The sequence below is a fragment of the Mirounga angustirostris genome, unplaced genomic scaffold, assembly GCF_029215605.1.
Source record: "Mirounga angustirostris isolate CCGP_5_RB_7025 unplaced genomic scaffold, mMirAng1.0.hap1 SCAF_1, whole genome shotgun sequence".
NCBI lineage: Eukaryota > Metazoa > Chordata > Mammalia > Carnivora > Phocidae > Mirounga > Mirounga angustirostris.
This window is the reverse complement of record NW_026991709.1, coordinates 137,745,923-137,765,889: the sequence shown is the minus strand read 5'-3', so window position 1 is coordinate 137,765,889 and position 19,967 is coordinate 137,745,923. Positions and strand designations below refer to the sequence as shown.

Here is a 19,967-nt window from a genome sequence, read left to right as displayed (position 1 = left end):
TCATGCTATAAGCCTTAAACTTATACAGTGATGTATTCAATTATTTCTCAATAAAAATGGAAAAAACACAAACAAACAAATCTAAAAAAATATAAAAATCACTGGTGCCTGGGCACCTGGGTGGCTCAGTCGTTAAGCGTCTACCTTCAGCTCAGATCATGATCCCAGGCGTCCTGGGATCAAGCCCAGCATCGGGGGTGTCTGCTCTGCGGGAGGCCTGCTTCTCCCTCTCCCACTCCCCCTGCTTGTGTTCCCTCTCTCGCTGTGTCTCTCTCTCTGTCAGATAAATAAATAAAATCTTAAAAAAAAAAAATCATTGGTGCCTATTCGTCCTGTCCCACTCCAATGTGCCAGCAACCACTGATTTTTTTTTTTTTTTTTTTTTTTTTGGCTTCATAGTTTTGCCCTTTTCAGAACGCCACATAGTCGGAGTCATAAGGTATGTAGCCTTTTCAGATGGGCTTCTTTCACTTAGTAATGCATATTACTAAGTGAAATTTAGTAATTTCACTGTTTCTTTTCATGGCTTGAGAACTGACTTCTTTTTAGCACTGACTAATATTCTATTATCTAGAGGTACCACAGTTTTTTATCCTTTCACCTACTGAGGGATATCTGTGTTGCTTCCAAGTTTTGGCAATTATGAATAAAGCTGCTATGAGCAATTGGGTGCAGGTTTTGTGTGGACCTAAGTTTTCAACTCCTTTGCCTAAATACCAAGGAGCACTATTGCTGGATCAAATGATAAGAGTATGTTTAGTTTTGTGAAATCTGCCAAACTGTCTTCCAAAGTGGCCGTCCCATTTTGTATTCTCACCAGGAAGTGAATGAGAATTCCTCTTGCTCTACATCGTGGCCAGCATTTGGTGTTGTTAGTGTTCTGAATTTTGGCCATTCTAATAGGTGTGTAGTAGTATCTTATTGTTGTTTCCATTTGCATTTCCTTGATGATGTAAGACATGGAGCATCTTTTCCTATGCTTACTTGTCATCTATGTATCTTCTTCAGCGAGGTGTCTGTTAAAATCTTTGGCTCATTTTTCAATTGGATGGTTTGTTTTCCTACTACTGACTTTTAAGAGTTCTTTGTGTATTGTGAATAACAGTCTTTTATCAGATATGTCTTTGCAGAGATTTTCTCCGAGTCTGTTGCTTGTCTTCTCATTCTCTTAACATTTTCTTCGGCAGAGCAGAAGTTTTTCATTTGAATGAAGTCCAGCTTATTAATGCTGTCTTCATGGACTGTGCCTTCGGTGTTATATCTAAAAAGTTATTGCTATACCAAGGTCACCTAGGTTTTCTCCTATGTTATCTCATAAGAGTTTGAGAATTTTGCATTCATTCTAAATTTAGATCTATGATTCAGTTTGAGTTAATTTTTGTGAAGGACGTAATGTCTATATCTAGGTTCATTTTTTTGCACATAGATGTCCAGTTGTTCTAGCATCATTTGTTGAAGGGACTATCTTTGCTCCATTCTACTTTGTCAAAGGTCAGTTGACTATATTTATGGGTATCTATTTCTGGGCTCTCTATTCTGTTCCATTGATCTATGTGGCTATTTTTTTTTAAATTATCACATTGTCCTGATTACTATAGTGTTATAGTAAGCCTTAATGTCAGGTAGTGTCAGTTCTCCAACTTTGTTTTGTTCCTTCAATATTGTGTTGTCTATTCTGGGTCTTTTGACTGTCCATATAAACTTTAGCATAAACTTTCAGATGTTGGTATCTGCAAAATACTGCTGCAATTTTGATTGAGATTGCTTTGAACCTACAGATCAGTCTGGGGAGGACTGACATCTTGACAATTCCTATGCATGAGCATGGAATATCTCTCCATTTCTTTAGCTCTTTTCTGATTTTGTTCATCACCATCATTTTTTAATGTCATGAATGAGTGCAAGAATGAGTAGGAATCATTGAAATACCAGAAAAGAATATGTGATGGCCTGAATTTATCAATTCTCTTGCCATTAATTAATTAAATCCAAAAGTGATAGTAAATTTAATCTATAGTTTATCCAAACAAGCAAATAAAATCTTCCTGACATTTGACTTATGTATCTAGTGGAAAATGCTATTAAAATAATCATGGGGGAAAAAAGAAGCTGCTTTCTTGTCTTTCCAAAAGAAGCTGCCATCATGGAGGGAACTTGAGCCCATTTCATTTTTACCCCATGAAGTGGAGAAGAATACCAGATCCAGCTTTTAAAAATTGTATTTCCCAGGTTCTTAGTTTATTTAATAAACTCAAAAATATTGTTAATAAAAGTAAAGAGCTCTCCACAAAATAAAGGTAATTTTTCTGGTCGCTGAATGGAGATAAAATTGTATATACTTTTGAAATGTAAGAACTCAGAGAGATTTTAGGAATCAAACCAATCCCTTGCATTTACTCATATGAATAGGAGGACTAGGAAAGAAATGATTAGGCCAAGGAAATACAAGTAATTAAGAGCATGGCTGAGATCAGATAAGCTCAGCGCCAAATCCAACATTTGGAACTTTCTGGATGACTTTACTTTCACCTGTGTTAGAAAAAAATTTCAGGTAGTCTAGAAACAATATTAGAGAAAGGTATTCTAACTTAAGAAGTTTGTAGTTAGGAAATGCTACAGAAAAAAATATGAAAATATTTTTCTAAAAACGGAGTCATTTCTTCCAAAAGAGCATCATGAAAGGCTGGAACTTGTTGATCAGCAAAGGAGTCTTTTGCCAGAAGATATTATTTTTGCAAATCTGAATTCAGCCATGTATCTGAGTTTGTGCTCAATCTTTGCCAAGATAGGAGTGTCCCTTCTCTTTCAGAGAATTGATATCCTGTTCAAAGACATGTAAGCCCCACAAGGGGAGGGATTTTGATTGTTTTGCTCACTGTTCTCTCTCCAGAGCCTATAATAGTGCCAGCCCAGGAATAGGCAGTTTGTAAATACTGTTACAAATACTTGTAAATATTTGTTGAGTTAATTAATTTAGAAGACATTATCTTTCAAGAAAAGATGTTGGCCTTTGCCATTTTTCTGGACTTTCAAATAGCATAAATTTTTTTTTCAAGAATAACAGATAATATTCATTGAGCACCTGCTATGTGCCAAACACTGTGTACTGCATTATCTGTTTATGATCACAGGTATTTCTCACAACATCACCATCAAGCAGGCATGATTGTTTTCTCCATTTTTTACAAATGAGGAAACGGAGGTGTAGAGAAGCTAGGTGACATGCACAAAATGATCAGCAAAGACACAATGCTCAAATCTTTAACAGCCCATTATTTGATATGAACCACAGTGGGAGGTTTTGCTCTGAGTCTGCATAAATGGAAACTCAGGCCTTCCTTGTTTTTTTCTGCCAGTTCTAAATTTGATTGAGTCAAATGTATCATTTATAGATATCCAAAATGTGGTCTGCAGTTGCATCTGAAGGAGATCTGTACTATTTTATGCAGTGCTTTGTAAACTTAGGATGAGGCAAGTTTATTGTAAAAGAGAGCCATAATATATGAAAATAGAAAAGGTGAATAAACTTATATTGCCCTCAAATTGAGAATCTCATTTAAGCCAACAAAAACAAGTAAATTTGAAGTTATGACTATCACTCTAGATATGACTCATTCAGGGTTTTTAAGGATCTGAAAATAACCCATAATCATAAGCATCATATATGTATTATTGTATCTAGATAAATTAGAATTCATTCTATGAAAATGAGTAAGATTCACCTTTATTCCCTTTCTAAACAGAAAGGATATTTTCACAGAATTTTTTAAAATTACATTTCCACTTTTGTTGCATATAAACATAACTAAAAAAAAAGGAAATACACTTAATTGACATGTTTTGGGGAGGTATGTCATGAACCACTAGATTTCTTCTATGATTGGCAAAGAATTTAACAACGCCCTATACTTTGTGTGCTCACAACGAACATAGCTTATTACAGTCCAATTAGCAATTACTCAGCTCATCTTAAACCTATCCTTCAGAGAGCTGAAAATCAAGATTGAATTTAAAAGGGTTTTGGTATTCCTAAGTTCCTTTCTTCATTCACCTTTTTCCAGATGCACTTTAATTCATCAGCATCTTCATTTTTGCATAGGCTTTTAGTTTGTGGCTACTAGCTGAGCTTGTAATTGCTACATAGGGCCACCATAGATTTGAATATTGATTGTTTTGAAGATTTTTATACTTAGAATATTGGATAATATTTATTCACTCAAGTTCAACTCCACATAACTTTGTTGAATATTTTATTTGTGATAATTGTAAGAATGAAGAGAAGCCAGTAAATGCTAATTGCTCATCTTCTAGTGTCTCATAATTGTGCTAGTACCTCAGAGAGCTTTACTAGAATAATTAAGAAATAATATATTCCAGCAATTCCACTCCTAAGCATATGCCCAAGAGATATGAATGCATGTGTCCACAAAAAGAATTATTTAAGAATTGTCATAGCTACTTTATTTGTAATGGTCTCAAACTGGAAATAACCCAAATATCCCTTAGTTGGAGAATGACTAACAAATTGTAGTCTATTTATATGATTGAATATCAAATAGAAATGAAAAATATAACAACTTTCTAATCCACAAAATAATGTGGATTTATCTAAAAATCATACATTGAGTAAAAGAAACCAGAGAGAAGAGAGAACACATTGTATGGTTCTATTTATATGATGTTCAAGAACTGGTGAAGCTAATAAATGATGACAGAAGTCAAAATAGCATTCACATCTACAAAGGGAGTGGTTATCAACAAAGAAGACCTATAGAGAAACTTTCTGGGTTGCTGGAAATGCCTATCTTGTTCTGGGTGGTCATTACACATAGGTATAAAAATGTAAAATTTAATCAAACTAAACACTTAGAATTTGCCAATTTTACTATAAATAAATTACACTTCAATTTAAAAATTATTGCTCTGGCCTTTTTTTTTTTTAACATAGCCTTTGTTTTGGAGCTATAGTCTTTTTGACATACATAGGCCTATTTTATTATTTTAATTGTATCTATTTAAAGAAAAAATTATGCTCTGGTGGAGTTTGGCTTGGTTGATGGGTGTGTTGGGATGACATGAACTACCACAACAAATAAACTTGCACATTTCAGTGGCTTATTATATGCCAGAAGTTGATTACTCAATCACTGTAACAGTTGAATATGAGTGTTCTGGTTCTTTTCCAGATTGTGATCAAGGGACCCAGGGTCTTTCCGGCTTGTGGCTTGCCATTTCCTGCCCTGGTGCCTCAGAATCTTCTACCTCCAGCTGGAAAACAAAGAGAATGTAATTAGGGAATTTTTGAAGTTTCTAGCTAGTGACATGCTTGTTTTACTTAGGCCTTTTCTGATCCTCCCAGTGAACAGCAGTCCCTTAATCAAGGAGCTAGGGACATGTCCCATGACTCCCAGACATGCTCATATTATCCATCTCCATATGGCTGCCCCATAACTCCCTCTCCTACATAAAGGTAGCCTGATGGACTGGTTAAGAGTATAGCCTCTGCCACCAGTACCTGGGCCTGAGCTTAAGCAAATTATTTGGTCTTCCTATGTTTTAGCTTCCCTATCTGGAAAATGCAGTGCATTATGATACAGCTTCACAGAGTTCATGGGCAATTTCTTAAAAATGTGTGAAGTATTTAGGACAATATCTGGAAATAATACATATTTTAGAATGTTAGCTATAGTACATACTTCTTCTATCAGCATCCATACCAGACTGTCTACTGCATCTCCAACATGCCCTAGGCTTCTACCACAACAAAGGATCAAGTTCTTTTGCCAGGCCAGTTTCATGGGCATGCAATCTGTGCAGTTGCACAGGGTCCAAAACTCAGAAGGTCCCCATGCTTTTAGCCTGGCACTCAGTTTAATACTCTGTTTTCACCGTCTTGAAATTCCCACTAATTTTATCTTTGAATTTGTGTCCACTGCCATTCTTTGCTGCTCCACTCACTGTTAGGGGAGGTCATTGAGAGGCTGTGACCACCTGTTGACTCAAGAGCTGGACCCCGGCAATTAGGGGCTCCTCACCCTTTCCCCTGTCCTTGAAATATGGGTTCCTCTTGCCTTCCCTGCTCCCAGAAGCTACCCCAAGGATACACCCTTGAGAGAGTGATGAGGTCTTGAGACCTGGATGGTATAGGTGACTGAATACCATCAAGGCCTCTACATAAACATTTAAGATTTGGCAGGTGGGTGTGGAGATCTACTTGTCTTGCAGCTGCCCAAGACCAGCCTCATGTGTAAGTTCCCTTGCTCATTAAACTTACCACCTACTAACCTGGAGTGGCTTGACTCTTTGATCTTTGATCTTTCCCTGTCTTCTGTGTATGGGGACCAGTTTCAGATTATAACTGGTAGCTCCCAAGGATCTTGTGAATCAACACTCACATATAACATTCTTGATGCCCCATGAGCACAGAATTCCAATGGCCCCACAATGTGTGAGAGGTCAACAAAACTCAAATTGAGTACAAGACAAGCATGTTACATCTATGACTGAGTAAGGGGGGGGGCACTGACAACCCCTAGAGGCCATGCTTTCCTTTCCATTCCATTCCATTCCATTCCATTCCATTCCATTCCATTCCATTCCATTCTTGCCTTGAATGCAGAAAGAAAGCAACAACCATGAAACTCTATCATTTCCTATCTTACTCATCTTACTTCCCTGCATTAGTTAACCATTTACTCTGAAAGTGAAAACATAGAAGGAAAGGGCAACCCAAAGTTCCTTTTCCTTTCAGTTCTTCCTTACTCATCAATAAGTAAGTCAAAGATAGAATCTTGGTAGAATGGGCACATATCAAGAAGTAAAAATAACAGTTCGTTAGTTTTGTGCTGTGTTTCCACTGTTCTGATAAGAACAAAACACATATGCATATACAAACTGCAAACTACGTGAACTAGCCACAAAAATACAAATTGTGTAATTCTGTTGATTTCACAAAGGAGTTAAATGCTCCTATTTTTTCATTTAAAACTAGCATTGCATAATATAAAGATGAACAGTAAAATGAATGCTAATAATTTAAAATGCTTATTTTTCTTTATTTAGAATGATATTAAATAGTGAATAAAAAATACCATGACAATTTCAAAAAGAGAACATGGAAAAAAGGGAGATAGCTTTATGTTTTGTACCTGCAAGGGCACTTTTTTCCTGCTTTTTGAATTAAGGGCCCCCCATTTTCATTTTGTACTAGGCCTTGCAAATACTATAGCCAGCTGTTTCTTTCCCTCTCTATGACTTCTCCCACAAGATCTATCTGGCCATCTTCTGCAGGAAATCTTACCCCCCCCCCCACCACCACAATTTCTGGGCTATCATGGCCTCCTCACCAGCAATCACCTAGCAAGTTGTATTTATATATTTCTCATTGCACCTTCACTCTTAAAGTAGAGTTAATTTTGAACATGTCATCTCCCCAATAGTCTGTCTTTCCTAAAGGGCAGGGACAGGCTTGGCATTCTTATCTGTCTAGCCAATGGGACCAGAATCACTTCTGGGGCCTTCATAGCCAAAATAAATTCCAGGAACTAACAATAAACAGGCAGAATGAGAATCTCCAGGGCTGGGTCATTTGGCTGCACAACCAGCCTAAGGAGTTGCTGAATGAAAGAAAGAATCTCAGTGGTTCCAGTGCCTGGAATAGCACTTCCTCTGGTTTGAATACTCCCTAGTAAACTCTGGTCCATCCTTGATGGACTGGTTCAAGTGCCATGGTTGCATTCAGTGATATCTCTCCTGATTTCTTCCATTCTCTCATAATGCCCCGCCATCTCTAATTCCCTGACCTAAAGTTCCTTACCATATATTGATTACCTTTGACACTGAGCAAATTCTACTTGAGTTTTACTTTACTGATTAGACTCTGCTAGTATTGAAGGCACAGCAGAATGAGGACCTGCACTTGCCTTGAGTGCATAATTTAAGGGGCATCAAAAACTCAGGAATCAAGAGAAACTATATTTTAATGCAATATAATTAAATATTATTTAATGCAATATATTGTTCAATTTTCTTGAATATATCAAGAGTTTAAATAAAGACAGTTTCAGACCCTGTATTTGTATCACTGGCCTCACTGGCTTCAGTGTAATCCCAGTCCTGTTGGACTTTAGGTTTTATTTATCTTCTCACCCCAGCAGTGGATGGATGAATGAATATAAAAATGAATTGTTTCCTTGAACCAAGGCAGCAACTTGGAATTTGTAGATCCTGGTAATGAGGATGTCTTACAGGTGGCTCTGATGTGCCCTCTCAAACCAGCTAGACTGGAACACGGGGCCATATGCTCTAAAGTCTGAATATAATTTTTGCCTTCAGTCAGGTCCCCATAACATTATTCCTCCATTGTCTGCCTTTGTGAAAACTAAGAAAAAGCAATGCCGCGTTCTGTTGTCAGTCCTTGTTTGCCATCATGGAATCAGCCCTCAGAGGGCCAATTCATGGAATCCTTAGTAGTTCATGTTGTTTCAATAATGTTGCATTAAAATTGCCTTCCCCCATTGTTATATAACATTGTTACAATCACAGTCTCATGAATTGTTTGAATAATACCATGCTATTTATTTCATGTTGTAATTTACTCCTTCTTTCAGAAGTTTCCAGGCAAAATGAGATCAGAAAAACAAAGCCATTTAGACAAAGGGAAGCAACAGTGTTTGTTATACTTCATTCTCTGTATGATGTTTCCTTCTTAAGAAGGAATTTAGCTCCAAGTTATACTCAGGAAGAGAAAAAAAAATTTTAAGTTCCACCAGGGTTTAGGGCCTATTAACCACCTTTGTGAAGGAAGGTTGGCATCACTCTCCTCCCACTTCCCCCCTTATTATGAAGTTGTCTACATGGCTCTGTGGCCCCTGGGAAGACCAGGCTGTCCGCTGTTGCGGCCTGTCAGAGCCAAGCTTTTTCCTCAGTGGCCAGAGTTTTCACCCACAGTTAGCCACCAGGGGGCCACCTATTTGGAACAAACGGTGCAGACTCCACCGCTTTCCTCCAAACCAACCAAAACATCCCGGGGCCGCTTTGGAGCAAAGCCCAGGAACTTCCCTGCAAGGGAGGACAACTCTCCAGCTACAAAACCTGCAAGTCCTACATGGTATAGCCTTATTACGAGTGAAAAAGAAAACAAAGCACGGATTTGTCGCCAAGAACCGAGGGGATTTAAGGTCCATGGAGTCTGACTGGGAGGCCCCTCCCTCTCGCCAGGGAGCCTTGAGGTCTGCGACTTTCCTCGACTGAAGCACCTGAAACACTGCGCATTCAGGCGTAGGCAACAGAATTCCTGACGGTTGTGGTTGTTAATGCTGTTAGCTAGGGTGGCGGCTTCTCGCTCCTTTCCGTGGGATGCTCACAAGAACCTGGAATAAATCACACGTCACCGGCTGGAAATCTGTAAAACTCTCCAATAAATCATCTATGCATTGCTCAGACAGTTGAGGATACAAATCGCCATAGCTCTATCACATTTCTGTACGCATAAATGTGTATATTGACTAATGAAGTAGGAATTGTTTTAATATTATCCATAAGAAAATAATTGTACTATGTCGTCAAAATAGTTTTGTTGCAACTACAGCTTCGTACTGACTGCAGTTTAGCTTTTTGGGGACTCAGTATTTTTACAAGCATTCTTCTAGACCAGAATGCAGCTGCCCGCTTCATTTTCTCCCAACCGAAACCCTTGGCTTTCAAGACTTGAGGTGGGGGGTGGGGGAGGGCATTTTAGAAATTCATATTTGCCTGGGACAGAACTCTTCAAGAGTATAAACGATTTTTGTCTTCCGGGTTTTATTTGTGCATATCCAGGGCAAAGACAAATTAATAGGGCAGCCCTTCTGGAACCTGTGGAGTGTCTCAACTCTGCACACATCTCCCAGGATGTGCATAATGTTGCGGAGGGGTGTCTCGCTCAAAGGCAAGCCAGGTATTTTCCAAACTATCATGGGGGGTGGAGGGGCCGGGGGCCGGGTGACGGTAAGGGAACTCCAGACCGCCCGGCCCATGGGAGGCCCCAGGAGGAGCCAGAGCGCTCTGTCCGCCCGACACGCGCCACAAGTGGTTTGGAGAAAGAGGGAGGAGCGCGGTGGCAGGGGCCGCGCTGGTCTTGCCGGGCGAAGAAAAGCCCGTGCTTCTGGAAGGTCCCCCGCCTCCTTGTCACTCGTCCCCCATTTCTTCCTTTTCTCCTACCAGAGGAATGACGCCCAAACCCGAACCTCGGTGCGCACGCCGCCGGGTGGGTGGACGCGCGGCCACCCAACCCACAGCAACACTGCCACCCTGTAAAGGGCACCCTGGGTGGAGGGCACGGTCGGCACTGGGAGGAGAGGGAGCGCCCGAACCTGGGGAGGCAGGTGCGGAGACGGGCCGGCCCGGGGCGGTGTGTGCGTGGGCCGCGGGGTAGGGGTCCGCGAGCACCGAGGGGCGGACACTTCTGGGCGCCGGCCCGGGGCCGAGCGGGGGGTGTCGGGTGCCAGCCCGGCGGCTCGGGGCGGTCGCGGCGGCGGGGCGAGCGGCGGGGAGGCCATTTCCTCGCTGCGCCCCTGGCGGAGCCGGGTCTGCTTGCTCTTGGCCGCCGCCGGCGCCGCCGCGGCCGCGGGAGTAGGACCGCCGCGAGGGTTGAAGGAGAAACCAGGTCACCGGTTCGCAGACGCGGCGCGGAGCCGGCGCCCCGGGCCCGGAGTAAGGCAGCGCCCGGGGAGCTGGCCGGGGCGGGCCGGGCGCGCGGGGGGCCCGGAGAGGCGGGGAGCCACACTCGCTTCCTACGCCTATAAAAGTGGAGTGGCCGGGGGGGCCGGCGCGGCCCTGGCGGCGGCCGCCTCTCTTCGCCCAAGAAGTTGACATTTTGCAGGACTCGCGCGACGTCCCGTCGCCTGCGCTCCCCGGGACCCCGCCGCCGGGAGGAGGGGGCGGAGGAGGGTGGAGACTGCGGGGCTTGGCCAAGGAAGGCGCACATCCTCGGGCGGGCGGCCGTGACGCGGCGGGGATTAACTTTGCATGAATAATGTGAGTGCGCTTGGAAAGGAGACCTTCGGTTCCCCGGGCTCGGGGCAAGCGCCCGCAGGCTACCTTCCCCGGGCAGGGGTGCTCAACCCAACCGTCTCGAGGGCACTGGTAATTTGGCGAGAGGACTGCGTGGAAGCGGGGGCGTGTGGGGGAGGGGGGGAGGAGGATGGGGCGGCAGCTCCAACTGTCCAGAAGGGTGGGCAGGCTGGCGGCGGGGGTGTCGCGGGAACCTGAGAGGTGCGGGCGGCGAAGCTGGGCGCGCAGGCGGGCGGGCAGGCGGGTGTGGGTGGGTGGGGGGGGTGTCAGCCGCCGCGTTACCTGCCTCCGCCGGGTTTCTGCACCCCGGGTCCGGGAGGAGGTGCCCCTCGTGCTCCGGCACCGCGCGGCCGCAGTCCGGGAGCCCCAGCGTGGGCAGTGGTGGAGCCGGGCGGCTGGGGGCCCCCTCCAATCGCAGCGGCTCTGTTCCTCAAACCCCCAAGCCCAGCTGTTGACAAGCTCCTTGTGAAATGGAGTTTGGCATCCTCAGCGCCGAACCGAGTGGAAGTTTCCATGATGAGGAAGTTCTGTGACACGGGGGTTCGGAAAAGGTTGGCAGACACCGGGGGGCGGGGAGCGGGGAGGCGGTTTAAAGGGACTGTGGGTCCCCCATCCCCCTTTTTCCTCCTGCTCCGGAACTCCGGGGTTTGGAAAGGAGAATAATCCTGAATGTTGGCGTGCGCGGCTGCGGGTGCCTGGCGACTTGGCTTCTCCCCGCCTTCTCAGGGACTCGGTGGCGATTTCGCTCGCCACCTGGGTCGCGCTTCTTTGCCTTGCTCTTCTTTTGACGCAGCATCTTCCTCTGGGTCGACTCGAGTTGGTTCTGGCAACCAGGAGTTGAGCCAGCTGTGCTCTCCCCCGCCCCGGCCTCCCGGCCCCCCGACCTCCTACGGAGGAGGACTAAATTGGGGGAGGTTTTTTTTTTTTTTTCTTCCCTTAATAGATCGCGTCCTTCCTAGCTGCGGTTGTCATTTTGGAGGAGGATTTCCCAATGACCACTGTTGGATTAATATTAGCGCTAATTCTTAAGCCTTCCGATTTGTTGGGGAGGGGGGGAGCATGGGGTGTTTTTTCATTTATTAAAGGTTAAATGTATAATTTTCCCCAAATAGGAAATTTTACAGAGGGTCTAGAAGCTTAACAGTTCATAAAGTGAGTCAAAGAAAAAGGAAAGAGTTTACCTGAACAAACAAGTTCATACTCTCCACCCTCCCCTCTCCACACACATTTAGAATTTGTGAAGATTCAAACATTGTGCCTAATCGTCAGTAAATAAATTTGAAACAGAGTCTTCCTCTTAGCCTGTTACTGGTCTTGGGTGCTAGTGAGATGCAGTTTTAAAGACCAGTTTTGAAGTTCAAAAAATTAAGCATTCCTTGGACAGTGTCTTAATCTCAGAGCACAGCAGTCTTTATAATGGTAAATATTTTGGATCATGTAGACCTGTTGAGCAATATCTTTACATTATTTGGCTTTATTTTAATTTAGTATGCTTATTGACATTTTAATAATATGTAGCACGCACTAGATTACAAAGTAATAAAAATTGCATTTTAGTCAAAATATTCCATGATTCATTCTGAAAATTCACAGTGACTGATCTGCACCCTAATTCACTTCTGCTTACCTTTCTTATTCCGAAACAAGTCAGGAACTAAGAAACATTAAATAGAAAGGTATTTTGATGAAAAGTATTTTGAGCAGTGGATGTTTTCATGCCAGTTGGCTAAGGGTTTTTAATCGAGTCTAACAGAAATTCAATAGTAAGTGATTTGTTTTGGGTATTATATGGGAAGGCACTGATGAACAACCATTTATTATTTGTACATGTTAAACTGATACTATCAGAATCTTATTTTTAATGAATTTCAAAGTTTTATATATATTGGAAGTTGGACCATCTGGTAGTAGATATGATTTGCTTTTCTTTTTTAGTGAGTGAGAGTAAGTGCTACTAAATATAGCCATAGAACTATTTTTTTTAATGAAGCAATTCCTGTTGGCATTATAATGCAAAGGCATAGTTTTATTGACATTGGAATATTGTTTTATGGAGTGACTGACCTTACAAGAGGAATAAACATTCCATTTCTCCCCTTTTAGATTCTTTATTCTGGCATCATAATGAATTAAGACAACTTCTTTTTAATCTAGCATTTGGGGGAAAAGGTGATTTCTTAAAATTTCCTTAAGAGAAGTGAAAGTTGTGGATTCCTTTTCTTTCCTGAGATTTTTGCGGTTGTTTGAAGGAGGGCGTGTGTGGAGCCACAAATGGGATTGAAAGTTTGTTTTTTGTTTTTTGGGGTTTTTTAGTAAGCTCATCTTTTTGATGGAAATCCGAGTAAAGGTGATTGGTTTCTTTAGCTCCTTTTTGTCATTCCAGTGTAAGATTATGTGTCACCTTCTTAAAAAGCCCTTCCATGACCACATGAGCCAAGGCAGTCCCTCATTCCTTCTTAGCACCTTCATACTGTTTTTAGTTTCTTTTTTTTTTCTCTCTCTCTCTCTGTCCTTGGTCTTATTTGCAATCTGAATTGTCATTTCAGTTGGCACTTGAATACCTGTCTCCCCTGTCTACAATATAGAGTCCATGAGAAAAAAAACGTTTGACCACCTCTTTAACTCTTGATTCTCCAGCATCTTACACAGTGCTTGGCACACAGAACTGGAGAAATCTTTGTTAAATAAATGAATTGTTGTGCCCAAACATTGTGTTCCTAAAAATACCTGACTAAGCATCCTAAGTGGGTACCAACTGGGTATGTCAAGACCTGTGTCTGTGTATGTCTATGTGCCATGTATATATGGTTCAGTCTTTATCTCTGTCTCCCCCCACCTTTTTTTTTTTTCTGAGAAGAAAGCTAGTCCCATTCTATATAGTGACAATGCTGAGAGTTATTTCTGCAAGTTCTTCCTGGGAGCATTTGCCTGGAGTACACAGAAATCCCCAGCAGCAGTTTGTCTTAGACCTTACCTTGATTCCCTGAAGACATTGACCTTCAACTCCCTGGGTATCAGCAGAATCTTTATGAGTTCCAGAGGCATTGTCAGTGCTAAGCGAAATTCCAGGGAACAGCCATCACTGGATGATAGCAGTGCCTTCTCACTTGGCAGGTTCTGGGGCAGTGCCTCTGGTCTTGACAGTCCTAAGGGGACCAAGGGCCTGTGGTGGTATAGCTGGTCTACAAAAGTAGCAGTTGGGGAAGGGGCAAAATGGGACTGTCAGGATATAATACAAGATTGAAAGGGCCCTTGGGGGTAGATTTGAAAATACCCTGCTGGTCACCCTGTGTTGGAAGTTAAGTTATTCAACCTTTCCCCTTTGCGTCTTTTCACATTTCGATAAACAGATTCTAAACCAGATGATTGTGGGAAATACTGCATTATCTGAGTTTTCAAGTGACCAAGGTGTGATACCCAAAGGGTCATCTCCAAATTAGCTATTCATGGAAACTCTTTTGACAATTGAGACAAAAAGGAAATCACAGTGGGTGATTATAGTGATTTGTTTTTGTTTACAGAGTATGGACTTTCAGAAATGTGTCTGCAAAAATGCATAGTAAAAATCCCACAAAATGGGGGCGCCTGGGTGGCTCAGTTGGTTAGCGACTGCCTTCGGCTCAGGTCATGATCCTGAAGTCCAGGGATCGAGTCCCGCATCGGGCTCCCTGCTCAGCAGGGAGTCTGCTTCTCCCTCTGACCCTCCCCCCTCTCATGTGCTCTCTCTCTCTCTCATTCTCACTCTCTCAAATGATGAATAAATAAAAAAATAAAATCTTTAAAAAAAAAAAAGTCCCACAAAATGATGACATTGGTAAAAATGGTAGGGGAAGGAAGATCAAAATTTTATACAGGGGTAAAGATAGTTAAACTGAAATCCTAAGTGTTTATTGCTTTGGACTATTTAATTTAGCTCTGAGCTTCTCAGTGGCCAAGTTAACAGAAAAAAAAAAACAGGGTCTGGAGATGGCAGGTATGCATTAAAGTTGTAAGGATACATCACATAACGTTTGTAGAGGGCTTACCATGGTGTCTGGCAACTAGTATATAATTCTATGAAATATCAAATCATGTAATGGCCAGTACTTGAACTTCAGTTCTACAGAAAATGAAGTAAAGTTCTTTATTTGGTCGTCTTTTATGAGAATAAAAAATGCAGAAGGGATAATGATGAAAAGAAACTCAGTGGGAGTTTGTCTTTAGGAGCCTGAGCTACTGTGGTGCAGCAGTGGAAATTCTGGAATTGTCCCCAGTGCAAAAACAGAGCTCAGAAAACCTAGAGGAATGAATGGTTAACATGTTCTTCAGGCCGACTTTCTCAAATATCCAGCGTCTCAGCCAGGCTTTTGACTAGAGCAATCTGAGAGGACAGGACAGCCAGGTACTTGAAAATGACCCTATGGCCATAAACCCTCTGAACAAGTGATCTTGACACTTTGCTTTAGTCTATATAGCTCTTATCAACCTGCAGGGCAGTTTGGGTTTTGTTTCCATTTGTCTGCCCCTCTAAACTGGGATGAAGGACTATGGGTTTATTCATCCTTGACTCCCCAGCACCTAGCAAAGACTTGGACACATGGGCACAGGGAAACACTTGTTGGAAGACGGAATGGGAGAGGGAAAGGGGGTGGTGCTTCTCTTGCTCTTCTGATACTGATACTAAGTGTCATCTTTGGACTTCGTTTTGCCCAAAGTGAATGTTTGCTGCCTGGATTGAATTATATGTCTATATCACAGCTAGAAGGGCTTGTTCTAGTGTCTGAACTGGTTGAGCAATGGATGGCAAATTAACTTCTTGCTTTATTTACAGTAATTTTGATTATTTGACTTGATTTCTCATTCAGTCTACAAAAATTTGTGTACCTACTATGTGCCTCATCTGGTAGTCATTTTGCAGCTCAGTGTGCAGCCTAGTGACCTGTAAGACAATGTACATATATTAACACAAAGGGATCATGAAATGGTCTCCACTGTGATGGAACAGATATGCCTATTGGACTCCTTCATATGGCCCCCTAAAGGAAATAAAGTTATTTTCATCTGAGGAGGTGATTGTTTTGTGGTTTCTATAGCCTGTGTGTATTCGTGTAAATTGCAGTAGGATTCTCTTGGTATCCAAATGGTGTGGGATTGAATATATTTAGGCCAGTGAGTCTCTGATTAAGGATGTTCACTCTTCACCTGAAGTTCCTAAATTTGTGAGTCAATTATGATGTTTAAGTAAGTTGGGGGGGGGGGAGTATCCAAATCACTGAGTCACAAATAATGTATTTCCATATGCTTCTCTTAGCAATCTGGTCGACTGACAGCTAGACTAATGCTCATGTTGTTTGGTCCATACTGTCCTAATTTCAAGGGACTTTGGAGACTTTATGTGCTGGCGTTGTTCCTGGGCAGTACTATTTTTATTGAGTGAGAACCTGAGCTCTGCTGTGAACTTAGGTATCTTTTCCAAATGGCAAGTTAGGAGAGCCTGGAATTAGGACCCAGCAACCTTAAGTCTGTGTCCCCAGGAGCTTATTGTAGCCTTTCCATTATGATGGTCAGATACTCTAACATATACATATCTGCATATAACACATAATAACACATATTATAACGTGTAATGTGTATACAGCAGTGTAACAGTGTAACGCATATTACAGGTGTGTGTGCTGAGTGAGAGTAACATATAACAACTAGGAAAGGATTGATCCGAACTAAATTCCTCATTCGACTTCCTAGTTCCAAATGAGAGGCTTCATGGATCATGGTTTCTCTTCCATGGGCTTTATTCAGAAAATCATGAGTGATAAGCTGATTAAAGTAAAAGCTTGGACAAATCAATGTAAATTGACAGCAGGTATGTCTTCTTAATTCGGGAAATACACTTTTGTGACTCTTCCAGAGATTTCGGGAATGCTTGCGATGAGAAGAGTAGATAAGGTAGTCATGGTTTTAGTGGCATGATGCATGATCATGACATTCAGGAACCCATTGAATATTCTGACTCATGATGCATACTGTTCAGTGGTTCTCAAGATGGTTCAGATATACTTTTCCCCTTTAGACTCTGTTTTCTCAGATTTCAACAATGCTTGCACAGAATAGGTGCTCAAAAAATAGTGATTGACGATAACGATTATGACATTCCTGGGTTTGGGTCAACTTTTTCATATTTCTCTCCCATATGCATAAATGTGTCAGCAACTTGCGTGTCTGTGCATGCAGAATCTGCCTCTGTGACAAGTGTGTGTCATGTTCTTACATACAGTGAAAAAGACAGGCTTGTCTCTGGCTTCAACTGTGCTTCCCAGGCCCAGCTTCCAAATCATAGTGAGAAATGCCACAGCCACACTGATGTCCCAAGCTAAAAACCCTGTCATCACTTTGAGTTCTCGTCCATACTCCTGAATATTTTGGCAGATCTTCATCTTATTTTACGTTTTACTTATTTAAATGGTTACTTATGCTACTCTGTGGTCAATTCTGTTTGGGAAATTCTGAGTTTAATGACTTAACGCAAGAGTTTTTCAGAGACTGTGTTTATGCTAGCGTGCATTATGAATTCCAAGAGGGAGACCAGGTAACAAAACTTATTTGGTCACCATATTCTGTGTGTGGGTGTGTGTGTGTGTGTGTGTGTGTGTGTGTGTGTGTGTGTAAAAACTCAAACGGCTAAATTTCAGAGCAAGAGGTTGCAAGGAACAGTTCATGGCATTACACTTAAAAAATTAGTCTCATTTGTTTTAAGCTCTGACTACATTTTATAATAAGTGATAACTCCTAGGAACAGCATCAGTCCCCACAGCAGAACCTTGTTGCTTTTACACACAAAAAAGCCTATCAGTTTGTATTCAACACTAATTCATGTACCACTGTTGAAATGTTTTGCAATGATGTAAACATGCTAAATTGCTGTTACTTTTTAAATACTATAATCATAAAATGTTTCTTTTCTTGACTTTATTTCTGATATTTAGATGTATTAATTTACATAAGCCAGAGAATGGTTTATTTCTGCCGTATGTGTTTTTGTTTACTTTTTTGAGTTTTCACATAAGCTTCACTGTAATTTCTACTCTAGATCTAGAGATCTAGAATAATGTGTTTTTATCTTAATTGTAGCTACAATAAGGGGAAGTATAAGGTTGTATATTCTTGTATTACTTGTCCTTTAATTTAAAAAAAAAAGGAACCAGGGAAACCTTACACGGAAAAATCATTTTTTTTAAAGATTTTATTTATTTATTTGACAGAGAGATAGAGAACACAAGTAGGCAGAGGGAGAGGGAGAAGCAGGCTCCCCGCGGGGAGCCCGATACGGGACTCGATCCCAGGACCCTGGGATCATGACCTGAGCCGAAGGCAGCCGCTTAATCGACTGAGCCACCCAGGCGCCCCAGAAAAATCTTTTTAAAAACAATTTCAATTATGGCCTATGTGGATGATGAACATATCAATTTATCCTGTAGTGTGGTAGTTGGAAGGGATTTGAAAAACATCTTGTCCCTCTGAGGCATCTCAAAAACAAAACAAACAAAACAAAACTCTTAGGCATTTGGCTTATTAGTTTGATCTCACACTCTATAGCTTCATAAACATAAGGTATTGTTAAGGTGAAGGCATCCTCTGGAATGTACTCTACACACATTCATTTGCTGTTAGTTAAGAATATATGTTTGGATTTATCTTTATCTAGGTTGCCACAAAAATCAAGCCTTAAAATGAGTAAACTTTTTTTTTTTTTTTGTCCTGGAATCTGTCCATCCTTCCATTCCTCCATCTTTCCATCTCTCCATCTGTACCTCTATCCCACTACCCATCATCACATCAATCTCCATCACATATGCATTGGACATCTGCTGGGTGCCAAACTCAGTTGTAGGTGTGAAGACACCATGGTGAACATTTAAAAATCCTTGCTGTGGAGATGCTCAGAGACTCCTGGGGCAATCCACAAAAGTTAATTTAGTGTGTAACAGTGTTTCTCCACCTCAACCACTGGCATTTGGGGCCAGATAATCCTTTGCTATAGAGGGCTACCCTGTGTATTGTAGGATGTTGATGAGTAGCATCGCTGGCCTCTACCCACTAGATATCAATAGCTCCCCCCATACTCCAGTTGCAGTAATCAAAAATGTCTCCAGGTACTGCCAAATGTCTTGTGGAAGGCAAAATCACCCCTCCTACAACCCACTGGTGTAGCGTAAAGAACCAGGTCTATGAAGTGAGAATGTGTGGATTTATAGCCTGGCTTTACCTGGCTTTGTTGCATGTACTCAGTTTCTTCATTACATGGGATCATGTAGCATTTGACCCCACAGTTAAATGTTCCTAAATATTAACTATTGTAGTGGTGGTAGAATTAATACTTCAACAGGCAATTATAATATTGATAAGTTCTATGATGGAGTAAGTACAATGTACAGTGGGTACCCAGAGTTGGGAGTGGGGTGAGTTCTAGGCAGTAAGAACACCATATACCAACGTATGAAGTGGGGTAAAAGTATGAAACCTTTGGGAAACTGCAGGGAGTCGGATCTAATTCATGTTCAATGGACAATAAATGAGGTTGTTGGAACAGGTAGGAGTCACATGGTGAAGACTTTTCTGGCCACAGTAAAGAAGATAGACTTTGTCTTAATAGCATGAAGAGACTAAAGAATGCTCAGCAAGTCAGATTTTTATTTTAGAAAGGGTCTTTGGGATAAGTCTTGAATGGGAAAGAGACTGGAAATGATGAGCCCAGTTAGAGACTCTTGGAATAATCCATTGAGAGATGAAGGCTGTTGGAACTGAGGCAGTTATATGTTGCCGCGATGTCTTTGGGAACAAATTTCACTTTTTCCAAGATGTGGCAAAATTTTTCTAAGTTAATTCCAATAATGAATATTTTTAGCAAGATGGCTCTACATTTGGGAGAATTTCAAGTT

The 19,967-nt window shown here is 41.7% G+C and overlaps 1 protein-coding gene and 1 long non-coding RNA gene across 23 annotated transcripts in view; one reads left to right on the top strand and one right to left on the bottom strand.

The window, feature by feature from the left end:
* The window catches only part of THRB (thyroid hormone receptor beta), a 404,443-nt gene that overhangs the window by 21,124 nt on the left and 363,352 nt on the right, over positions 1–19,967 (top strand). For 4 of the 21 annotated variants that reach the window (XM_064588697.1, XM_064588628.1, XM_054504449.2 and 1 more), the window contains exon 1: positions 10,996–11,124. The exons of 2 other annotated variants lie outside the window; for them this stretch is intronic. The gene's annotated coding sequence lies outside the window, so the exon portion shown is untranslated. Of the gene's footprint in view, positions 1–9,755; positions 9,938–10,068; positions 10,247–10,267; positions 10,365–10,473; positions 10,693–10,752; positions 11,125–11,469; positions 11,604–19,967 lie in introns of those variants that run through there. 15 more of the 21 variants (XM_054504461.2, XM_054504451.2, XM_064588669.1 and 12 more) reach the window with 10 other exon arrangements.
* LOC123863869 (uncharacterized) lies at positions 398–11,473 on the bottom strand. 2 transcript variants are annotated; one of them, XR_006795661.3, is made up of 3 exons: positions 11,335–11,473; positions 9,258–9,371; positions 398–5,268 (listed from the first exon to the last, which is right to left on the bottom strand). It is a non-coding gene; the product is annotated as an uncharacterized LOC123863869 (long non-coding RNA). The 2 variants fall into 2 exon arrangements; XR_006795660.2 differs by lacking the exon at positions 398–5,268 and having other exon boundaries at positions 8,554–9,371.